Source organism: Lissotriton vulgaris, chromosome 10 (assembly GCF_964263255.1).
Source record: "Lissotriton vulgaris chromosome 10, aLisVul1.2, whole genome shotgun sequence".
Classification (NCBI taxonomy): domain Eukaryota; kingdom Metazoa; phylum Chordata; class Amphibia; order Caudata; family Salamandridae; genus Lissotriton; species Lissotriton vulgaris.
This window is the reverse complement of record NC_141698.1, coordinates 574,780,273-574,805,724: the sequence shown is the minus strand read 5'-3', so window position 1 is coordinate 574,805,724 and position 25,452 is coordinate 574,780,273.

The following is a 25,452-nucleotide window of genomic DNA, read 5'->3' as shown; positions in this document are numbered from 1 at the left end:
TAGATAAGAGTTCAGATGCCGTTTTTCTCTTATTAGTCAGGCTTTATATATCCTCTGTTACATCATGGGTTCAGGCAATATAGTCCAGTGATACCCGCTGTATGTAGGCAGCCCCTCGGTGAACCCTGCATATTTTAACAGAAGAAGGGGCGGATATATATTTTACAAGCGCGTTACTTAAAAAACGTTAACGTTTAAAGCCCACATAGACAGCAGTTACCTTCCTTAGTTCCTTTTGTCAGGCTATTACAGGGTCGAAGTCAGCATGAGTTCCGAGAGAATTCTCCGGTAATTCCCAGCTGCACAAGCAAGCCTCTCTGTGAGCCCTGCACGTTATGATAAAAAAGGAAAACAAACCCGTTTACAGGCGTATGTGGAAATCGTTAACGAAATCTCGTCTAAAGCCAAGTGCATTTACCTTAAGCGCTGTGGTAGCGGGCGTCCTGCGTGCTTCTATACGTCTCCACGGCTAGCGATGTTGTGAACCGAAACGCGATTTTAAGTACCCGACATTTGCGCGGGTGAATGTTGATGACGCAATGCGGAAGTGGTAAAACGGGAGAAAAGACTACCCGTACTGATAGCGTTTCTTTCTTTTAAGTGGTAGTTGTTCTTCTAAACATAGAATGTAATTTTACCAAAACTAATGCAGCGATTTATTTAGGCAACAATTTGTTTTACTAATTAGACATGCATCTTATTAACCTGATTTACGGAAGGAATTATTGTTTTTTAGCAAGCCGAGCATTTTTGGTTATTATTTATAAAAAGAATCAACATTAATAAAAGGAAGTCATTCTAGTAATTCGAGTAGCTATTTTGGGCCAACATCCTAAATATATAGCAGTCATTTTTTATACGCAGACATCCTACATATTACAGGCATCAAAATTATTTTGACGCAATATTCTATTTCTGTATTTCGGAGCATTATTCTATATGTACGCCTAGAATGTCTAGATGTAGATGGTATAAACAGATTCTGAGGCAAATAAGGGTATCTAAAAATCAGTGAATACCCTATTTCTATGGCACAGAGCATTAGTCTCTGTGTGTACCAGGATATGCAGCCATAAGGGCATCAAACAGTCAATGATTCGCCTATATAGCTCCAATAATTCGCTCCCACTCTTCTCTGGAATTAAGACCTTTCTTAACTGTGTCCAGAAAAGAGATGTACCATTGCTCCCTTTCCTTTCTCCTAGCAACCATATTGCCACCTCTTTTGCCAATTTTTATTTCTCTAATATGAACCAGCCAAATTCTGAGTCTTTGTGGCTTTTTTCTATGAAATGGGTTACAATTGGAGCAGTGACTTTTCCCATTCTCACAGCTGATCTATGCTCCTGAAGTCTTGTTCGTATTTCTCTCCCTGTTTCTCCAACATAAGGTCACTTAAATATACTAATACTCATGGAAATTAAGTGTTCCTGAAATCTTCCTGAAATCTTCCTAAAGGTTAGGAAATGTACATGTCTATGTCCTTAATGATGAGACTATCACTAGAAATGAAATATGAATAGTGCTAAATTATGCATATTATATGCGCGTGTTATATGTATTATGTGTTCTTGTCTGGAAGCAATGTGTACATATGTGTGTTAACAAAGTGGATTGGAAACATTACGGTTTTTTAAGAAAATGCCATTTGATGTCTATAGTGTTAATGGATCCTCCGTCATTAGCAAGCAAGCCTAAGATTGGTTTTATTTAATTTCAGAATTTATTTGGGAAACGTTATTACTGTCCTGATGAAGGCGGATTAACATGAACACTCCGCCGAAACGCGTCGACGCCTAAGGAGTTAATCTGGGAAAACAAAACAAGGAGGAATTCAAAATTGTGTCTTTCTATTTGAGTTCTATCCTTTTTCCCTGTACACTCCTTTTTATTTGAATGTGGTTTTTATTGATTATTGTACCGTCTTTATGTGTTTCCCAATTTCTTATTCTGTTTTTATCTAATGTAATGGATCTTTAATAAATTGTTTTTATAATTTAAATACATTTTTTAGATTGTTTTCATATGTATTGTTGGTCTCATCTGTCTACATTGCTTCCACGTTATATTTGTGTGGCGTAAATGGTTGTTTGAAAGTATTTTTGTACTATTGCTACCTTACCCAAGGGGATTTTCTTTTTGACTAACGTTGATCCCCTTTAGGACTGGTGAAGGTCTTGGTGCCATGTTTCGCCCATCTGCACATTGCACACAGTCCGCATCTGTAAAAGCCAATACTGTGTTGGGTCAGCCATGTTGTTGAAGTGGTGCCGTGAGGTACTGTAGGACTCAATCTATTTCTTAATGTGTTCTCCTTTCTGAATGTAATTTGAGGTCTCTCGGTAATGCTTTCTAGGATCGTTTTTTCAGTTCTTAGAATCCCCCAGTGTTTTGTGTGGCTCTTGCGCAGAGCCTGGGGCAAAGAATTATAGTCTGTAACCAACCTGACAGTGCTATCAATGGGTCTCTTAGGTGTACCACTAATTAGTGTGTTGGGTCTTTTGACTTTAACATTTCTTTTCTCTGCCTTCCTGATGGTAGTATCGGTGTAGCCTCTCTTGGAGAACCTGTCTTTCATACCATATAGACAGCGTTGGAATTCACTGTCTTCACTGCAGTTACGTCTTGCCCTTAGAAACTCACCATATGGTATAGAATTAATCTGGTGAGGTGGGTGTGAACTGGAGGCATGAAGTACTGCATTACAAGCAGTGTTTTTTCTAAATAATTGGCTGTGTAGTGTTTTCTGCCTGACATAAAATTCAACATCAAGGAATTCAATCTGGGTTCTGCTGAATTTCATGGTGAACTTGATTTCCCATGGGTTATTGTTCAAATGTTCAAAAAATATGGCCAGGTGTTCTTCAGTGCCTGACCATAAAAGTATGCAATCGTCAATATAACGACCCCAAAAGATAATGGAGTCGATATCTTCAGAACCTTTCTATCCCCAGATCATGTCCGCCTCTAGTGTACCCATGAATAGATTAGCAAAAGAGGGGGAAAATTTGGACCCCATCGCCACACCCCTCTTTTGGCGATACCAGGTTTGTTCAAAGATAAAAAAGTTATTTCTCAGTACCAGTTCCATCATAGACGACAACATAGTGGTATGCTGCCATAATGAGGCTGGTCGATTGTACAAAATCTTGTTTATTGCCTCTATGCCTAAGTCCATGTTGATACTGGTGTAAAGGGCCTCCACATCCATGGTGACCAAAATAGTGTCAGGTTGCCATTGAATATCTGCAAGAGTACTTAGTATATGCTTAGTATCTTGTATGTAAGATGGAAGATGTTGTACCTGAGGACTATCAATGCTATTCCCACATCTATGGATCTGTCTGCAAAGAGCCTGAGACATTAACCAGCTGGCTCTACCTAGTGCTGTGTGACTGTGATGGTGATAGGCAACCAGAGTATTGCTCCACCCATTGTTCAAACTGTAGTGGGCTAGGCCCACCAAGCTACCAAAATCCCCAGTTTGCGGGGGGACACGACTGATTGGGGGCCCGTTGTGGACATTATTAAAAGGCTCTAATTGTGTTAGTGGGTAATCTTCCCTGCCCATCCTCAGGCCAAACTGGGTGTATGAACCAAGTATCAGGTAGTGGAAAATGGGGAAAAGGGTAGGTCTCACTAGAAACAAAACAACTAGTGTTCCTCCACCGCCTCAAACATCAATAGACAAAATGTAGAGGGCCATTGGGGTGGTGAACACTGAAATTGAGCTAATGGAGCGGAGGTTGTCACTTACACCCGATATATTTATACAAATGCTGGATCTGCCCACACGGGTAACTATGAACAACCATAGCTTGCTGAACCAAGCCCGACACCCGCCCGGGACATCCCACCAATGAAGGTTCCGCGTAAGGGTAGACCATGCACAAACATCCCCAAAAACTGAAAACCTCTTAGGTCGGTCCAAAGAAAAAAAAAACTCTATAGCTGACCACGGGGAGAGGCACAGAGCAAGAACCTGAACAGGTCAGCAACCAAGCTGTCAGGGTGGATATGCCATACCCACCGTGGGCACGAAATTTGATGGAGGCACTCCATGATAAAGTGAGAGTCACACTTAGAGTAGAATTAGCCCCTCTAATCAACAGATTAGATAAACTTGAGAAAGCATTGGCAGCAGGGGTTGCAAGGTCTGCTGCGCAACCCAATCATACTATCAATAAAGTGAGGGGAGGGATTGAAACAGGATGTGGGAACATTCCATCCACAACACATACAATAGAGGGAGAGTAGAGGGAGAGTGTACCATGGAAGGACCGTCCACCACGCAAGAGGTAGGGATAGCGAGCGGCAGAAAGGAGAAGAGAAATAGCAGCTCTGGTCACGACCCAAGAGTTGAGAGTACTCTCTTCGGTAACAGATGTAACGATAATTCTCATCCCCCAGTCCTGAATGATAATAGTAATAAGAGTAGGCAACCAGAGCAGGGCCATAAAGTAGCGAGGGATGTGACTGATGACACCCACCTACCCCACATAAATCTCCCCTCGGCATGTGCTCCATATGTAGTAATATTGACAGGAACCCCACCAGTTGCACCCAATGCAAAGGAGACCCAACTTGAACTCAAAAACAAATGCCTGTTCTGGCTTGCAAGATACAAACATTTTGAGCATGTCAGAGCAGGGGAGACCATAATGATCCGAAGAGTAGGGTGGCTGGGAACCCATAGGAAATCAGACCCAGGGGAGTGTGTTGTCATCAATTTAAAAAATCCAAACACTGTCAGAAACCTACTCTAAACTTCCACTGACCACTAGAACGCTCCAACAGGAATCAGTCTCCGCCCCCTGGACTTTTTCTATTCTCAACAGGAAACAACCCTAACAGATAGTGTATTACCTGTAGTTCAAAAGTTGGGCCGGGAGTCTGCACAAGAGAGCAGATGGGACATGCACTACAGGCGCCCCCAATTTAACATCCTGGTGAACAACAGATATGAAGGTCTAGAGGAGGTGGACTGACTGAGGGAGGGGCCCCAGGAAGGGGACAACCCCACAACCCTGCGGCAGGCACAAAGGACAGCAACTGAGTCAAGTGGGTCTTGTCAGGCAGGGGGGAGTCGCCCGGTCAGTGCATTGTGTACTAAACTGCCAATAACCAGCACACAGCGGGGAAGGGTTCCGGTCGCCCCACCTCTAGCAGCTCAGAGGGGTTCAAGTAGAGAAGGAGAATTGTGTGGGGAACCTGATAGCTAACTGGGAGCTTATACTAGTGAACCTTTGGCCCTATGCACCACCAACACTGAGGCACAGTTCAGAACAAGAGAACAGGGTGGCAGTTTGCGGATCTTGTCCTGGAATCTGGCCGGACTTAAAAACAAAGTATCTTGCCCAGACTGGGGACGTTTTGTGGATAACCTGAGGTTCCGTGACGATTTGAACCCATGTTTTCAACATTGTCGTAAATACATAATTTTGGTATCAGCGAACCGCAAATGATCCATTTAGCATATCCTGGTGTTTTCGCTATGCTACGAGCAAGAGTACTCCTGTTACAAACACATTTCTGATCTACCCATGGCATCCATCTTAGATTATGGCAGCCATTTTGTGTTTCTTGCCCTCACATAGACAATGGACACGCAATGACCTCTGATTACTTCATTTCGATTAAGGACACGTAGGCTTTGGCCGGCGATTCACCTCTCTAGTGACACGTGCACCTTAGAACAGAACACGCCATGGCTGCATGACTCGACAGAAACTACCTCCTCTGCCCGAGGCCAGTCCTGCTATACTGGTTCTCGTGTTCGTTGGCCTGATCATGATTAGGCGGCCGAAGCTGGTAGCCTTGCCCATTTACGACCCACAAACATCTCTTATCCTGCTTTTCTATCTTCTGCACCTGGCTCTGCTCCTTTCCTTCTGGGCCTTTATTAGGGGGAGGTAACGAAATTTACGATGAGGCGGTCCGGCTCTTGAATGAAAAGTTGACATGGGATTATGATGGAATAGTGGGAACCCCTCGTTCGTAATGTTTTGACATCAGATATTGTTGACGATTCCTGTGCAACGCCAAATATTTATTGTTTAGGACACAAAGGTTTGGGAATGTACTAACATGTAAAGAATTTGCCTGAAGCCCAATATTCAGTATATAAGGAGCAACCCTTTTTGTACAAATCGAACAGGCTCCTAGAATCTGCCCGTGTGTAGTTTCTGTGACTTCTGTGTCCCTGCAGTAATAAACCTTTGGTCTTTGACGCCACCATCGAGAAGCCCGTGTTTCTGTTTATTTGTGCACCGAGACAGGTAGAACTCCGGGGTCTTCGGGTGTTATCCCTGACACCTCTGGACGGAACCAAAAAGTCCAGAACTCCAAACCACGACATCTGCATATGTCAAGAGACATGGGCCAGGGAAGAATATCAGAGGGTGAGCTTTGCATCTTTCAAAACTATGGCCATTAAAAGGGGGAAGGGGAGACCCTCTGCTGGTTTAAACATCTGGGTGGGCACACATTTTGGCGTTAAAGCCGAGCAGGTGACATCCCCCACCAATAATATCCAATGTGTCCTGCTGACACTCTCAATAAAGTTAAAAATAGCCTTAATCAACGTATACTCTAGAACTGTGAACAACAGACAGGAATCGGGTGTTATAGATCAGTTGGGGCGCTTCATACAAACCCTGGATCCAGCGATCTTGCTGATCGTAGGAGGCGATTTTAATTTGCAATTTGAGCCACTTACTGATCCTAACCTAGATGGGCCCTCTGAAGAAGATCCGCATTGGTCGATACCTGACCCACAGATCACACCGATCAAAGTCTGGTCACCACTGGCTATGCAACTCCATTTTCTCACTTTGGCCCTCTCATTGAGGGTATGCAATGGGAGGTCCAAATCTGATCATCCGGGACAGTTTACGTTCAATAGAGAAGGGCAGACCTCCCTGATTGATTTCATCCTCGTGGAAACCTGATCCTGGGACGGGGTCCTCGACTTCTATGTCCACCAGAGACAGGACAGTGACCACAACGCCCTGATAGTGACTCTGAAAATAGGGAACACGGGCATGTCGAACCCGTCACCCCTTCCTACCATAGAGTCTAGCGCACTAACGCTATCTAATAACAGACGAAGAGTTAGATGGAGTCACATACTGCAATCTCCATGTAAGCTGGCCAATATTCACCAGCTAGCACTACCATTGCTAGCTGAAATGTGGGAGGTAGGACGGGCTGAGGTTCATAAAGGGACTCAAGACAAGGTATGTAAGATTCATGAGCAGTTAACGGCAAAATTGTGTGATGTATTCTACCCAGTGACAAAACCAATGGAAAATAAATGCCCCAAATGCTGTTGGTTTAACGCAACCTGTCGCAAAGTCATAGAACCTCCAAGTTCAAGCCAGCTGCCCCCGTTGTTGAAATATACAAAGCCCAAGCAAGGGGGGCCACCTTATATGGAGCTGGACTGTGGTGGTACTGCTCCTCTTCTAATCTCAGGAAAATAGAGAAAAAGTTCATGAGGCAGTTACTGGGTGTTCCTCGTAGCACCCCCCTAGTTCCCCTCCACATGGACCTGGGCATGAAGCCCATTGATGAAGCGATTGCCCTTAGCCCTATTACATTCTGGTGCAGGGTAAAGGTGACACCGGAATTGTCCTGCTACAGAGCTGAGCTCAGTGAGATCCTTTCTATTCCAACCAAGAAGACAATACCATGGTTTTCCCACATAAGGGATCTCTTTGCCTGGCTTGGTAGGCAGGACCTCAAGAAAACGCCTGAGTCATTGTGCCCATTAATGTCCAGGCTAGACCTTGTGCAGTTCTATTGGCAATCAAACCTATCATCCCTTCAGGAATGTACTACTGGCGGTCAGAAGACAACAAAGTTCCTCCAAGTAAAGGTTGAATACAGAAAAGAATCCTTCTTGGATGTGATCTATCCCCCTCTGGCCAGGAAATTGTATATGCAATTTAGATTGGGGAACCTCCCACTAATGAGCTTTACATGCATATGGGCCACAGAGAATAAGGAGGATTGTCTGGCGTGCAACTACAGGGTAGAGTCCGAAATCCTCGTATTGTTTTTCTGCCCTGCATAACATCTGCCCCGCAAACGCTGGTTAACTCAAATATGTAGAAACCTAGGGTTCAGGCTCTGCTTAGAGGCCTATCAACTACTAAAATATGATACCCATCCCCCAATCTTATTTGCTGTATCACGCTTTTTAAATAGCATGTGCCACAGGCAGGGGGGTTTTCTAAAGTGGCAGTGTGGAGTGCACCATTTAATTTTATCTTACTAGGCCACACATGAACCCTGTTAACAGGGAACCCTGTCCCAGTTTTCTGTTTTATCCACTGTTTTTTATTCCGACAATTTTAGCTTTAAATCAACTCAACTAGTGTTTTAATTGATTTTAAGAAAATTGTATGACACTATTTTACACTGTAATGATTATAGATATATGATTGTATAGTTCATTCGCTATTTATTTTCCCTATTGTTGGTTTTGACTTTTGTAATTGATGTACTTTTATGGTCCTAGTTGGCCGAAATACAATTACTGACTGACTGACAAATTAGTAGAAACAGAGATATGCACATTTTAAGATTTAAGTGAAAATTGTGCTTAAAAGCACAAAGCACCCACTTTGGTTATCTGGTTGTGCTGGACCGGTACCAAGTAACAAGTTCAGGCTGACTACGATGGATTGCGGTCTGGATGCAAGTACCAAGTTAGGCACTCGGAACATAGTACCTTAAATTTGGGTTGTGGAACATTCCGAAGTCCTGCACAGAGGCTGGATCATGCAGCAGCATTTCCCATGGGCAGCGGTACGGCGATGTGAGGTACTGAGTCAGGATTAACCTATCTGAGAGGTAGGCCTTGCAGTAGTGAAAACATTATTTGAGAGTTTTTCACTACAAGGAGATGTACAGTTTAAAAGCATGTGCCAAACCTTTTAAATACACTTCACCCTGATCTTTGAGCTCTGTAGGGCCTACCCTAGGGTTGTCTTAACATGTAATAAAAAGGAAGGCTTAGGCCTGGCAAAAGGTTTATTTTTCCAGGTCGAAATGACAGTTTGAAACGGCACACACAGGTTGCAATTGCAGTCCTGAGGCATATGTAAAAGGCTACTAGCCCAACAGGAGAGTCTAAAGTGATATGCTCTAGAATTATTCAGTGAGTACCACCGGCCCATAAAAACACTTGCAGAAAATACATGTAGTGTGATGGCATATCTACCAGGGGGGTTATTTAGAGTTTGACGGAGAGGGTACTCCACTAGAACTGTGATGGTATACCCTGTGTGCTCAACTGACAGCCGACCCACTCTACTTAAAAGTCAAATGAACTGTTAGGTTTCTGCCGGTGCTGTCTACGATGGCTCCATTGGTGGAAACCCTAGACCTATGGCCGATCCACAGACATCAGGCAGTATGTGTATGTACCTCAGACCGCACACCCTTTAAATGTTCAGGACAACGAGGAAAATTCTGGCTCTCCAGAATAGAAACATTCCCCATCGCAACCTGACAGAACCTCCCTCTGCTCCCATCGGTGGGTCAGGCCCATTCGCTTTTTTTAAACTCTTTTTCATTGGTATTAATCAATACACAGTTGGATAATACAGTAGTCAACAGCACAGTGACACAGCACATATTTTACAGATAGCATTCTCATTCCTGGATTATGTCCTAAAACATGTCATTACAGGCTTGCTATAATTACCCTTCTTGTTTCCCTCCGGAATGTCATTCTGTTTGTCAATGTAGCTGGGGTGCATACCTTTCCCCTATGTGTAGGCCCATTAGTTTGTGTTTTTCAAAAACAAACTCCTGCTTAAAAAAACAGAAAAGCTTGCTAAGAGGACCTATGAAACATGGCAGCCTCTCAGCAAACTTACAGTGCCTTCCGAGGAGATGATGTTGCAGCAGCTCCTCTTGAGGAATTAAGGCCTATTCACATATATAAATCTACACGTCAATTTGCTCCTATTTGAGTAAATCATTACTTTTTTGCTAGTCAACAAATGGACTCCAAAGTGTAGACTTACATGTCTCCACCCACAAAAAACAAGAGATGGAGCCAAATTTAAAATCTCCAAGTTTGTGTAGAGAGATTATGGTTTTATTAAAGACGCGGAGGCTAGCATTATGCATATTACTTTTATTGCCACCTCCTTGCATCACTTCAAAGTATTACATCCCTTCACATCTAAACACTAGAACTTAGAACGTCCAACAATATATAACCACATCACAGCAGCCATCTTCCTCTTTTAAGCTGCTCCGGATGCAAACATCAACTCTTTCACATGAACAAAAACGTCTTCATTTCCTCCTTTACGGGACATCTGAAAAACAAAAAATTCCATAAATAAACCGATCTTCCCATAATAAAATCCCATAACAAACATAAATTATTCAGAAAACCTAACCTACTCCACACCCCCTCCAATATTAAAAATGGGAGGGTGGGCAGGATAATGCTAGCCTCTCCGTCTTTAATGAAATCCAGATTCTCGCTACACAAACTTGGAGAATCTACATTTCATGACAAGACCGGAGGCTATCATTATGCATGTTCAAAGCTGTGATCAAACCACAGATGAAACATGACCCATAGGTCTTAAATAAAACTTTGAAAAACATCCGCATTCGTCCAATATGCTACATGCAACATTTCCTCCAAACGACCACCAGACAAAAAAACCTTAGTCGCAATCGCAACCCTCACTGATTGTGCACCATATTCCTGCAAATTCACACCTGCTCCAAACATGCAAAATCTCACCCATCTTGCAATAGTAGCTGTAGCCACTTGCCTAAAAGGTCTCACAAAAATGTCTCACATAAGAAATCAACAACAGATCATCCCCAATGCCTCCTGTCGGGTGAGGCCCGGTTTTAAGCCAGATTCCACAGGAGCGAAGGCAAATACCCCTAACTTCCAAAAAACAGCACCCAGAATGCAATATATAACACACTCTTAGTTGCTGTTCTCTAAAGGTATGGGGAAATAAACCAGGGAGTGTCCATCACTCTCCCCATACATGGATGAATGCGCTGGTGGGAGAGGTCTATCAGGAGCAACAGGTACTGTAAAGAAATAATGGGTATGGTAACAATAAAACACAGTATTTTTAAAACACACTACACTCTATTAAACATTGACATGTGTTCAGTTCTCATGCTCCACTGACCCCAAAGGTAGTCCTTACAAGTCTTAAATGCCAGTAGCCACTGAAGATGTAACTCAGGCTGAAGTCTTCAGTAGTGGACACAAAAATAGGGGACTATCGAGAGGGGGTACACTCACACACAAACCACACCAGGGGAATGTAAGTGGAAGGGACAACTGAAATGAGAGTTTTTCACTAAAGGATAAAATAAAAGGGAAACTCCCCAAAAGAGAATACCAAAATCGTCTCTGAGGGCAACTGGCGAGACAAAAAAGGAAAGGGAAGGGAATTGAGTTGTTCCGACCGGCTCCCAGAGGGTTATGAGAGCGGAGCAGTCACACACTCAAGAGGTGTGCCGTCCGGCTCTGGAGGGAACAGAGCGGAAGAGCAGCACACTCTAAACGACTACAAGGAGTTCAGTCCGGCTCTGGGAAAACAGAGCGGAACTGACACAAACTCGTGTGGGGTCAGGCAGGGTGTAGGAGACCCTACTGTCAATTGACAGAAATAATGCCACTAAGAAAGTTACAGAGCTCCGTCTAAAAAAGGAAAGCAAATGCGGGGCATAAATAAGCAAGAAGCAGTAAGTAATGCAGCCAAATACCGGAGAAAAAAGGGGTGGAAGCCGAAGAGCCAAGATTCCTTACAGAAAGGAAAGCATGAGGAGGCTCAATAGAAGAAACACCACACTGGACACAACCAGGAAGCAAGAAGGGGGCGCTTGGTCATGACAGGAACAGTAAGCCAAACAACGGCTTGCGATGAGAGGCGTCCCTTTACGTGAGTTAGGTAGCGTCTCAAAATTACAATTTACAAAGGGAAGCCTGACTCTGAACACATGTCAATGTCTTCTCTGACATTAACGATCCCTAACACCTCCTGTATTTCCTCAACCTACACCTGTTACTAATATCCATTGTTCTTACATAAGAAACTCTCCTGAAAGAAATACGACACAAAATACTTGCCAGCTTTCCAGATACCTGTTTCAGACTCAAATATCTATTAGCTGGCCATCTTTCAAGCAAACTCAAAAGCTTGTTAACAAACCACTATATCTTGGCTTAAGAGGTCTCCTCAACTTTACACCTTTCATACCTTACAAACCAACTGCTCTCTACCAGTAGAACAACCCCCTACTAGACTATGTCCTGCAGCAACTGCAGACCTATATCAATTGATAGTACAGTAACTCTAACCCTTTTCAAACAAAGATAATACAAAATTAGATAATTCTATGACAGATGCCTCCACGGGATCCAACCCCCTTTCCAAGCACCAACCAACCCATTCCCTCCATGCTCCCAAATATCTTTTCCTTGTTCCTGGTACCCAAGACTCCCTGAGCAACTCCTGAGCCTGCTCCGAAAGACCTCCAAACTGTTCTCCCCTGCGGAAATGCTCCAAACAAGAAGGCTCAAAGCCCCTTCTGAAACCAAAGGATGAAAAACTCCTTCCTCCCCCAAAAGCACGCCTACTGTATCCGGAATAAAAAAAGGTTCCTCTATTTCCATCTGGAAAAGACCTGGAAACCAGGCCTGACCAGCCCAAAACGGCATCACAACACCAGATGACACGACTGCCTCCTCACCATCAATAACACTCTCTGAATCAAAGCGAATGGGGGAAAAGCATACCCCGAACTTTCCTCCAATCCTGCTGGAATGCATCCACCTCCTCTGCCAACGGATCCGGTCTCCAACTGTAATAACTTTTAAACTGGAAAGTCAACCTTCACGCAAACAGATCCACCTCCAGTGGACCCTAAACTTGTAATATTCTTCTGAAATAAAGAGCATTCAGCTTCCAATTGCTGTAATCCCGGAGGTATCTTGAATTCCAGTCTGCTATAACATTGCACTGACCTGCTAAATACTTCAATGCTTCATTTATGAGGTTTTGCCATATGGAAGTGCAGCAGGCCTTCCTGCTGCCCTTCCCTACGGCAAAGGAAAAGGGCAGGAATGCGCCTTATCTATAAGATACAGCGCATTCCTGTCCTTTTCCCCTGCGCCGGCGCACTGGGGGCTGCCGGGCGCCATCGCAGGCACCTTTGCACATTGGTGCAAGGGTGGATGCCTTGCGGGGATGATTATTTTTGTACAGGAAGGGAAGTCTCTCTGTACAAAAATAATCACAAGAGGAGTTTCCTCTTTCTACGTGTGCTGCAGAATGCAGCACATATAGAAAAAGGAAAAACGAGGAGAAATAAAGATATTTCTCCCCGTTGCGCCTCCCTTACGTCTCCCCTGGGGAGGCTTAAGCTTTTGCACTGCCTCAGATTTACGATTTCTCGTAAATCTGGGGCAGTGTCAAAAGGCCGTGGATGTTGCTGGGAACTCCCCCAGCAACACCCATTGCACGCCCCTTTAATGCAGAACACTGTTTTAAGGGACTGATATTTATCAGGCAGCATTAAGCCAAAGAAAGTGGCTTAGTGCTGCCTGATAAATATCACGCAGCCTTCTGCGCCAAGGAACGTCACAAAAAGTAACGTCCCGATGGCCCAAGGGGCCTCATAAAGGAGGCCCTCTGCTTGCAAACCAATTTTCCCTTCCGAACTAAACTCCAAATCTCCTTGGCCAATTGAGTCAGATTCCTCGACCTGCTTCCAACTAAGCGGTTTATGTATAGAACTGCAGAAACTTTGTCCATCTTCAACAAAACATTGAAACCCCTCAATTTCTTTTCCAAAACTCCTCAAGGCATAAAGACCTGCCCTCATTTCCAAACCATTTAAATGCTCCAATCTCTCCTCCAAGGACAATCTCCCACCTGTCTCCTGATTCTCGAATTATGTTCCCCAGCCTAAAAGGCTTGCATCCGTCGCCAACACAAAATCTGGGCCTCTCTCAAATATATTTCTGCGATTCCATGCCTCTAGATTCTCCAACCACCAAACTAACTCCGCCCGAGCCTCTGCAGAAATAACGACCTGAGCTCAATACCAGAAACCCTTCCTGAGAGCCTCTGCCTTCACTCTCTGCAAAGCTCTGTAATGTAGAGGCCCTGGGAACCCAGCCTGAATAGAGGAGGAAAAGAAACCAATCACTCTTGCCAAAGATCTAAGAATGACTCTTTCGTTTCTCAACAGCCCTTTCACTTCTTTTTTTTAAGTTCATAAATTTCTATTTGGAGTTTAAGAGATGAACAGCTGTGTATATAATCATAAACACAAATGAAAGGGATGCATAAGGGTAAAGGAACATGTGAAAAATAAACACGTGAAAATATACATATAAGGAGTATACATAAGTAAATAAATATACATAGGAAGAATATGCATATGAGAATATACATAGGAGTGTTGCATCAGTACACTGATATGAAGGCAAGTGTGCGAGAGGCATACCTTAACATAATTTACATATTAGCATATTGACAGAGGTCTTGGAATATGGGGTAAATAAAATCCTGTACAAAGTAGTGACTATCATTAACGTACCAAGATTAACCCTGGGATGGTGTTGGGAGGATGGCTATATAAGTGGCGTGCAGTTCCATCAGGCAATCATGGTGGTTGTGCAAGTCAAAGTAATCATCTAGTGAGGACCAGAGTTTTCTATGTGGGGGGTGCCAAGGGGTAGAGGCAAGGGCTATATTATCGGCTCCTCTGAGGTTGGTGATCCAGTTAAGCCAATGGGGGAAAGATGCCTTACTCATGTCTTTTCAATTATTCAGTATGATTTTAACCGCCGCCGTCAACAGTAGGTCAAGTAGGGCTTTGTCGTTATCATTGAGTGTGACGGCTTTGGTAAATCCCAGTACGAGGGTTGAGAACTCTCTCGGGAGCGAGATATGTAAGGCTTTGGATATGAGATCGAAGATTCTGTCCCAATAGGAGGTAACACATGCAGGCGTCGTCGTCCCTAATATTATGTAAGAATAGTCTCTTAGGTGTCCCAAAGGCTTTATGGAGTAGCCAGAACTTAGTTTGGGAGAGAGTGGGGCTTATTTTGTGGAGTGTGGTGGATTCCCAAGTCCTGGCCCACTCTGTTTCTGAAGTTGGTGTGGACGGGTAAGATTCCCAAAAGAGTTGCAGGGATTTAGTTAAGGTGGATGTTTGCGGTTGAATTAATTTGTACATTTTCGAGACTTGATGGCCAAGTTTGTTTAATGTGGTGAGGAAGCCAGGGAGGGAGGGGGTGAGGTCCCTCAAGTCTGCTTTTGCAAGTGCTACTTTGACATGCAGGAAATTATAGAATTCTATGTGATGGAGCTGATATCTGTTCTGTATTTCAGTGAAGGAGAGCGGTGTCGACCCTTCAAAGAGTTGGTGAGGGAAGTGTATACCTTTTGCTATCCATGTGTTGTTATGTAGTGGTTTCCCTCTATATGTTAAGGTGTTGTTCTGCCAGAGTGATTCCCATTTTGATTTCCGGAATTGGTGCGGTAAATGTTTGCTCACTTGAAGTAGGGCCGTTTCGGTGTTCTTAAAGATGGGGCCCGAGCATAAGTTGGGCCGAAGTTTGATGGTGAGAAGGGCGGAGGGGTCGAGGCCATGGAGGATGGATCTTTCCACGGACAGCCACACCGAGGTGTAGTCCGGCTGCGGCGGTATGAGCCTTGCTTGGCCAAAAAGGCGGTTTGATATAGCTTGAAATCCGCCAGATTGACTCCCCCCAGGCTTTTATCTAACCGTAGTTTCTTCAAACTAATTCTGGATTTTTTACCCTGCCAAAGGAAGGATGAGATCATTTTGTCTAATTTGTTATGGAACTCTTCTGACATTAACGATCCCTAACACCTCCTGTATTTCCTCAACCTACACCTGTTACTAATATCCATTGCTCTTACATAAGAAACTCTCCTGAAAGAAATACGACACAAAATACTTGCCAGCTTTCCAGATACCGGTTTCAGACTCAAATATCTATTAGCTGGCCATCTTTCAAGCAAACTCAAAAGCTTGTTAACAAACCACTATATCTTGGCTTAAGAGGTCTCCTCAACTTTACACCTTTCATACCTTACAAACCAACTGCTCTCTACCAGTAGAACAACCCCCTACTAGACTATGTCCTGCAGCAACTGCAGACCTATATCAATTGATAGTACAGTAACTCTAACCCTTTTCAAACAAAGATAATACAAAATTAGATAATTCTATGACAGATGCCTCCACGGGATCCAACCCCCTTTCCAAGCACCAACCAACCCATTCCCTCCATGCTCCCAAATATCTTTTCCTTGTTCCTGGTACCCAAGACTCCCTGAGCAACTCCTGAGCCTGCTCCGAAAGACCTCCAAACTGTTCTCCCCTGCGGAAATGCTCCAAACAAGAAGGCTCAAAGCCCCTTCTGAAACCAAAGGATGAAAAACTCCTTCCTCCCCCAAAAGCACGCCTACTGTATCCGGAATAAAAAAAGGTTCCTCTATTTCCATCTGGAAAAGACCTGGAAACCAGGCCTGACCAGCCCAAAACGGCATCACAACACCAGATGACACGACTGCCTCCTCACCATCAATAACACTCTCTGAATCAAAGCGAATGGGGGAAAAGCATACCCCGAACTTTCCTCCAATCCTGCTGGAATGCATCCACCTCCTCTGCCAACGGATCCGGTCTCCAACTGTAATAACTTTTAAACTGGAAAGTCAACCTTCACGCAAACAGATCCACCTCCAGTGGACCCTAAACTTGTAATATTCTTCTGAAATAAAGAGCATTCAGCTTCCAATTGCTGTAATCCCGGAGGTATCTTGAATTCCAGTCTGCTATAACATTGCACTGACCTGCTAAATACTTCAATGCTTCATTTATGAGGTTTTGCCATATGGAAGTGCAGCAGGCCTTCCTGCTGCCCTTCCCTACGGCAAAGGAAAAGGGCAGGAATGCGCCTTATCTATAAGATACAGCGCATTCCTGTCCTTTTCCCCTGCGCCGGCGCACTGGGGGCTGCCGGGCGCCATCGCAGGCACCTTTGCACATTGGTGCAAGGGTGGATGCCTTGCGGGGATGATTATTTTTGTACAGGAAGGGAAGTCTCTCTGTACAAAAATAATCACAAGAGGAGTTTCCTCTTTCTACGTGTGCTGCAGAATGCAGCACATATAGAAAAAGGAAAAACGAGGAGAAATAAAGATATTTCTCCCCGTTGCGCCTCCCTTACGTCTCCCCTGGGGAGGCTTAAGCTTTTGCACTGCCTCAGATTTACGATTTCTCGTAAATCTGGGGCAGTGTCAAAAGGCCGTGGATGTTGCTGGGAACTCCCCCAGCAACACCCATTGCACGCCCCTTTAATGCAGAACACTGTTTTAAGGGACTGATATTTATCAGGCAGCATTAAGCCAAAGAAAGTGGCTTAGTGCTGCCTGATAAATATCACGCAGCCTTCTGCGCCAAGGAACGTCACAAAAAGTAACGTCCCGATGGCCCAAGGGGCCTCATAAAGGAGGCCCTCTGCTTGCAAACCAATTTTCCCTTCCGAACTAAACTCCAAATCTCCTTGGCCAATTGAGTCAGATTCCTCGACCTGCTTCCAACTAAGCGGTTTATGTATAGAACTGCAGAAACTTTGTCCATCTTCAACAAAACATTGAAACCCCTCAATTTCTTTTCCAAAACTCCTCAAGGCATAAAGACCTGCCCTCATTTCCAAACCATTTAAATGCTCCAATCTCTCCTCCAAGGACAATCTCCCACCTGTCTCCTGATTCTCGAATTATGTTCCCCAGCCTAAAAGGCTTGCATCCGTCGCCAACACAAAATCTGGGCCTCTCTCAAATATATTTCTGCGATTCCATGCCTCTAGATTCTCCAACCACCAAACTAACTCCGCCCGAGCCTCTGCAGAAATAACGACCTGAGCTCAATACCAGAAACCCTTCCTGAGAGCCTCTGCCTTCACTCTCTGCAAAGCTCTGTAATGTAGAGGCCCTGGGAACCCAGCCTGAATAGAGGAGGAAAAGAAACCAATCACTCTTGCCAAAGATCTAAGAATGACTCTTTCGTTTCTCAACAGCCCTTTCACTTCTTTTTTTTAAGTTCATAAATTTCTATTTGGAGTTTAAGAGATGAACAGCTGTGTATATAATCATAAACACAAATGAAAGGGATGCATAAGGGTAAAGGAACATGTGAAAAATAAACACGTGAAAATATACATATAAGGAGTATACATAAGTAAATAAATATACATAGGAAGAATATGCATATGAGAATATACATAGGAGTGTTGCATCAGTACACTGATATGAAGGCAAGTGTGCGAGAGGCATACCTTAACATAATTTACATATTAGCATATTGACAGAGGTCTTGGAATATGGGGTAAATAAAATCCTGTACAAAGTAGTGACTATCATTAACGTACCAAGATTAACCCTGGGATGGTGTTGGGAGGATGGCTATATAAGTGGCGTGCAGTTCCATCAGGCAATCATGGTGGTTGTGCAAGTCAAAGTAATCATCTAGTGAGGACCAGAGTTTTCTATGTGGGGGGTGCCAAGGGGTAGAGGCAAGGGCTATATTATCGGCTCCTCTGAGGTTGGTGATCCAGTTAAGCCAATGGGGGAAAGATGCCTTACTCATGTCTTTTCAATTATTCAGTATGATTTTAACCGCCGCCGTCAACAGTAGGTCAAGTAGGGCTTTGTCGTTATCATTGAGTGTGACGGCTTTGGTAAATCCCAGTACGAGGGTTGAGAACTCTCTCGGGAGCGAGATATGTAAGGCTTTGGATATGAGATCGAAGATTCTGTCCCAATAGGAGGTAACACATGGGCATTTAAATATTAAGTGTTCGAGGTCACCACCTTCTTCTTTGCAATTCCAGCAGGCGTCGTTGTCCCTAATATTATGTAAGAATAGTCTCTTAGGTGTCCAAAAGGCTTTATGGAGTAGCCAGAACTTAGTTTGGGAGAGAGTGGGGCTTATTTTGTGGAGTGTGGTGGATTCCCAAGTCCTGGCCCACTCTGTTTCTGAAGTTGGTGTGGACGGGTAAGATTCCCAAAAGAGTTGCAGGGATTTAGTTAAGGTGGATGTTTGCAGTCGAATTAATTTGTAAATTTTCGAGACTTGATGGCCAAGTTTGTTTAATGTGGTGAGGAAGCCAGGGAGGGAGGGGGTGAGGTCCCTCAAGTCTGCTTTTGCAAGTGCTACTTTGACATGCAGGAAATTATAGAATTCTATGTGATGGAGCTGATATCTGTTCTGTATTTCAGTGAAGGAGAGCGGTGTCGACCCTTCAAAGAGTTGGTGAGGGAAGTGTATACCTTTTGCTATCCATGTGTTGTTATGTAGTGGTTTCCCTCTATATGTTAAGGTGTTGTTCTGCCAGAGTGATTCCCATTTTGATTTCCGGAATTGGTGCGGTAAATGTTTGCTCACTTGAAGTAGGGCCGTTTCGGTGTTCTTAAAGATGGGGCCCGAGCATAAGTTGGGCCGAAGTTTGATGGTGAGAAGGGCGGAGGGGTCGAGGCCATGGAGGATGGATCTTTCCACGGACAGCCACACCGAGGTGTAGTCCGGCTGCGGCGGTATGAGCCTTGCTTGGCCAAAAAGGCGGTTTGATATAGCTTGAAATCCGCCAGATTGACTCCCCCCAGGCTTTTATCTAACCGTAGTTTCTTCAAACTAATTCTGGATTTTTTACCCTGCCAAAGGAAGGATGAGATCATTTTGTCTAATTTGTTATGGAACTCTTTGGATAGGATAAGGGGAAGCATTGTGCTGAGATAGTTAACTAAAGGGGATACCATCATTTTTATGGTTTCTATCTGACCCCACCATGTGATGAAACGGGGGGACCACCCATCAAGGAGTCGTTTGATTTTGGCAAGGGTAGTGGTTTCGTTGTGTCTGAGGGTGCTCAGGAGGTTGTCAGTAAATTCAGTCCCCAAATATTTGATGACATCGGTTTGCCATATTAATCCCGAGTCACCTAGGACTTCCTTGGTGGTATGGAAGTTTAGGGGTTTGACCTCCGATTTGTCCCTGTTTAACTTATAGCCAGACAGGGAAGAGTATTTACCAGTTGAGGACATGAGCCCAGCAATGAAGTTTGTAGGGTCTTCTGTTGCGATTAAGATGTCATCAGCGTAGGCTGCTAACTTTACTCGTTCATCTCCGAAAGAAAACCCCGCTATGTCTTTGTTGCGTTTGATATCAGTTAGGAGGGGTTCAAGGGCCAGGAGGAAAAGCGCTGGGGAAAGTGGACAGCCTTGTCTGGTTCCCTGGTAGAGTCGGAAAGGTTTGGAAAGGGTACCATTTATTGCTATTCTGGCTGATGGGGCGGAGTATAGGGCCATCACCATTTTGACAAAGGAGTGGCCGAGGTTGAAAGTGTGCATACATGGCTGGAGAAAAGACCATGAGACCTTATCGAAGGCCTTTTCCGCGTCCAAGGTTATCGCTACCATTGGGAGGAAGAGACCTTAGCTTTCTCTACAAGGTGGCACAGTAGCCTTGTATTGTCGTTTGACATCCGATGTTTTAGAAACCGACCTGTGCTGGACTAATCAGTTTTGGGAGGACAGAATTTAGTCTGTTCACTAAGATTTTGGCGTAGGTCTTGCAGTCAAGGTTTATCAAAGAAATGGGGTGGTAATTTTTGGTGTGGAGAGGGTCTTTCCCTTCTTTGGGATTACTATGATCGTGGCTTTGCTCATCGACGGGGAAATGCTTCCACTGGTTGGTGTGGAGTTGAAAAGGGTTAGGAGCGTGGGGATGAGTTGGTCAGGGAAGGCTTTATAGAAGGCCGCCGAGAAGCCGTCCGGTCCGGGGGCCTTATTGTTCTTCAATGCTTTGATGGCTGCTGTGATCTCTGCGTTTGTGATGGGGGAACCTAGCTGAGTCTTATCTATATCTGATAGTTTGGGGAGTTGTAGTGATTCAAGGTAGTCGGTACAGGCTGTCAAGTCTAATGGTTTATCGTTTTTATAGAGGTCTTCATAGAAGGTTTTAAATGTGTCAAGGATATTGGATTGTCTGGTGTGGGTGTTGTTTGCGGAGTCTTTTATGGAGGATATGGTAGATAATTTCTGTTTATGCTTGAGGTAGGAAGCAAGAAGTTTACCTGCTTTATTACCCTCACATAGTTTTAGAGCATTGAACCAGTTAATCCATACCCCCGCTCTTTTACTGGTGATGGTATTGTATTCGTATTTCTTTTTGGTCAGAAGGTCTAGCGATTTTGCGTCGAGTGGGTTGGATTTGTGATGGGACTCTAAGGTTCTGATCTATTGTTCCAGTGACTCTAGTTTTTTATTTAAAGCTTTATTTGCTTTGGCTCTGATATTGATAATAACCCCCGGGATTGTGGCTTTAAGTGCGTCCCATAGGGAGTTGGGTGCAATGTCTTGGGTATCGTTTAATACTAGGTATTACTCAATGGCGTTTGCTATGAGCAATTTATTTGTGGGATCCGATAAGGTTTCATCATTGAATCGCCATCTTCTGGGGGGGAAGAACAGAACGGGATCCAGCAAGTTTGGTGCGGATACAGGTGTGATCAGAAAATAATTTAGGGGCTATTTCAGTTTCCTCTATCAGGTGTGTGAAGGGGCTTGAGATTAGGATAAAATCAATGCCTGAATATGATTTGTGTGGGGCGGAGTAGAAAGTATAGTCCCTCCCATCTGGGTTTTGGAGGCGCCAGGAGTCTTTTAGGCAGTAGCGTTCACAAAGGCGAAAGAGGGCTTCATGCGAACGGGAGGGGTGGAATGTGCATTTGGATTGTCTGTCTAATATCGGAATGTGGAATGAAATAACATACGTATACGCTAAATGGGTCATTACTAGTTTGGCTGTAAACTTTGCCGTCTAGGTAGACAAGGTTTAGTCCTACCTTTAGGTCTAGTTCTGACTGTCGGACTAGGTGGAGGGTAACCCGGAAGTAATTAACTTGGATCCGTAACCTAGGGAAAGAACATAGAGCCATTGCCTTGTTTAACGCGGGAACATTTACTATATAAATAGAAGAATGGTGTCCTGGGAGTCGGCATTCTGTCACGAGAGCGTCAGACGAGTATCCCGTCCGTGAGAAAATAGCAGGTATGATAGGTGATAGAAATACGATCTATGCCCGACTACATAGAGAATGCGACGTATACTAATAATCGTCCCTTTAAATTTGCCTAATTTTTCAGGCTGCGGGCAGGCTAGCTGGAAGTGCAGGAGGATTATGACAAGTAGAGAACCTCGTTTTAACTTGAGTTGAGAAGCACTATTGTGACTCTCAACTACGACTGTGTAGCATATTTTTATGCAAGGACCTAGTCGATACCAGGTACTGATTTGCTAATTGGTGGGTTCTTTAAAGGTCCCTGACTACTATAGACAACCCTTATATAGTTCCACTGCTATTTCGTTTGTTTTTGCAAGCCTTATAGAATCCCCATACACTGTGACTCTAGTCATGTAACTAGAGCAGAGCACAGAGCACAGAGATGTATTGCATAATATATGACAGAAATTGTGGCTATATATCAGGAAAATTTAAACGCCACAATGGAATAAGAATGTAGAGTATTCGAAAAGATCAAACTATACCTCTTTAACCCGTGAAATATTATGAAAATCCGGGTGAGGATTCCTTAGTAACCCAATTTAAAATAATGATACTTATTTGGTTGTCTGCTAATTTTTGATGGCTTAAATACCCATTGAAAATGCTAATATTTCTGTCGTCTTTTCCATAGAAAGCCGAGGAACGTGTGTGGTCATTTGACCTTCTATTAATGTTTTTATCCTATTGATCACACATTTGTGACAGATAAGAAGCACTGTTGAGGGCTATCTATATCGCCTGATAAGGTAATAATAACATACCTTAGATATAAGATTGTTTACCATCATCGATTGATACCTGATACAAATTGCTATAAGTATGTACATAGCAATGAGTAATCTTAGTATCAGGCGTATAAGAGGATGCAAATTTGACACCTAATATATCTACATACCGGCCATTTAATTCAGACCGGGATGATACAGTGTCTATACCTATTAAAGGAATGATCTTGGATAGACAATCAATGTTTATGATGATATATGACTAGTGTGATGAGAAATGATCGAATGAATTTTTGTTGTGTAATGGATATAGGACTATAGGTGATTATGGAAAGATACATTGTTTATGTATTAGGTATTTATGGAAATGTACTTTTTTCTATTTCAGATTTGAAAAAATATATATTGTGTGGGAAATATAAATAATTTTATCCTGAAGAAGGTGTTGGCTATATAAATACAAGTGCCATAACCGAAACGCGTTGATGCTTACAATGAGTGTGGATACGCTAAGTTAATTGGACAGAACTACTCCTTTTTTTCCACAATACTACTTACTGGAGTTTGATTTACATCGTTCCAACTAGTGTTTCTTATTACTCTTTTAATTGGAATTATTTTCCTTTCTGTATATTTCCCTTTATTATATGTAATTTTGTGTGTAAATTGTTTTTATTATTGCACTGTTTTTAATGATTTGGAATAAAATGTATATTTTTTGGTAAATACCTATCACCTATTGTTATTGTTTCTGTCTATTGGTCTAGACTATATCCATATATGAATTTGAGTGGGTAATAACTGTTGTTGTGTAACTAATCTACCCAAAGGGGAAACGTTTCTGACAAAGTGTCTAATATCGGGTCCAGAGGAAGGTTGAAGTCGCCCCCCACTATCAGTAGATCGTCTTGTGGGATGTGTTCTATTGAGCGAGAGACCGAGTCACGTGTATGGGGTCATCTTCCCTTAGTAGGTGAGTCACTGATAGCCTTCCCTCCGTGTCATGTGAGTGTGAGACTAGTGTCAGATTGGATTTTTTCGCTAGAAAGGTGATTACACCGCCTTTTTTGTGTGTCGCTGGTGAGCTCAATATATGTGACGACCAGTGTATGTTTAGAAAACGTGAGTCTTCTTCTGACAGTTTGGTTTCCTGAAGCAGGACAATGTCCCCTTTTGATTTAGCGAGGTATTCAAAGACTTTCCGCCTTTTTACCGGGTGGTTGAGGCCCTTGGCATTTAGGGAGATTAAGGTCGTCTGATAATGATTTGGTGTTAGACATCGGTTTGGGTCATAGTCGCTGAGTAGTGCCCTGGTGAGAAAACGCTAGGAGTGTGTGGTGTCATGGAAAGTCCGCGCAAATTGAGAAGTTGGTGTAAAATCTGGATCATTGTATTTGGTGTGTATAGCCTGCCTGGATCCGTGTGAGGAGATGCAACTTTAAGTAAAGGGTGGAAGCTACAGCAAATAAGCAAAATATGAGGGTGCAGTGAGAAGTGGATGCTGCGCCTGTAAAAGTTAAACATAAGCAAAAGGCAGTACAAAATGTAGGTAAAAACTCTTAATCTCTGAACCTTCTTAACAACCAGTTTCCCCCCACCTTCCATTGTCACCCAATGTCCCCCCTTCCCTCCCCTCCCTCCCCTCCCCCCAAAAGCGTACATAGGGAGTACGACGACAGTACCTTGCTAGGTAGAACAGGAGTAATAGGATAGTAACAAGTAACAGTCCCAATATAGTAAACAGTTGGGCATGATTAAGTCCCGCTGTAAGAACCTAATAAAAATATGTGTAGACATATGGGTATGTCATTACGTAACAGTAGCATAACGGTATCACAACAATTGAGGCTAAGATAACATAAACTGAACATTAGTATGACTCTATAGGAAACCATGAGTACTAGAGACTCTGGAGTGGCACAGTCTATTTAGATTATAAACTCACGATACAGGAGAGTATTCAGGTAGGATGATGGGCTTCGAAGCTGAATGGTTGACATCAAAATAGAGTTCTTGACGATGTACATATTTCGAGCCCGCGATCAACGAATCATAGTCTGGTTAGTGCAGGAGTTCAGATAGTCCGATATGTTTTCGCATGAGGAGCTGGAGTTCACGTTGTCCTTTTGTTGGAGAGACCGCTCGATTGATCCATTTCTTGTTCGTGGCGATCTTCGAGTAGCTCCGCAAGGGCTCTGGGGTCCGTGAAGAATCTTGGGCGGCCATTTACTATGATTTTGAATTTAGCAGGTCCTGAGAAGGAGAAGGCAATGTTTTTGGATCTGAGTTTGTCTCGGAGGTCCAGGAAACCCTTATGGACTTCTACTGTGTATTTGGAAAAGTCCTGTGTGAAGATGATTCTTTGGCCTTCCCACGTGATGGAGTGATTTTTCCTTGCGAATTGGAGAATCATCTGGACGTGTTGAAATCTGAGCGGTTTGCATATCAACGGTCTGGGGCCTTTAGTGTTTTTAGTAGCGAAGGTGGAGATCCTGTGTGTCCTATCCAGCTCGAGGCCGTGCGGAAATTCTATTTTGGTGATCATTG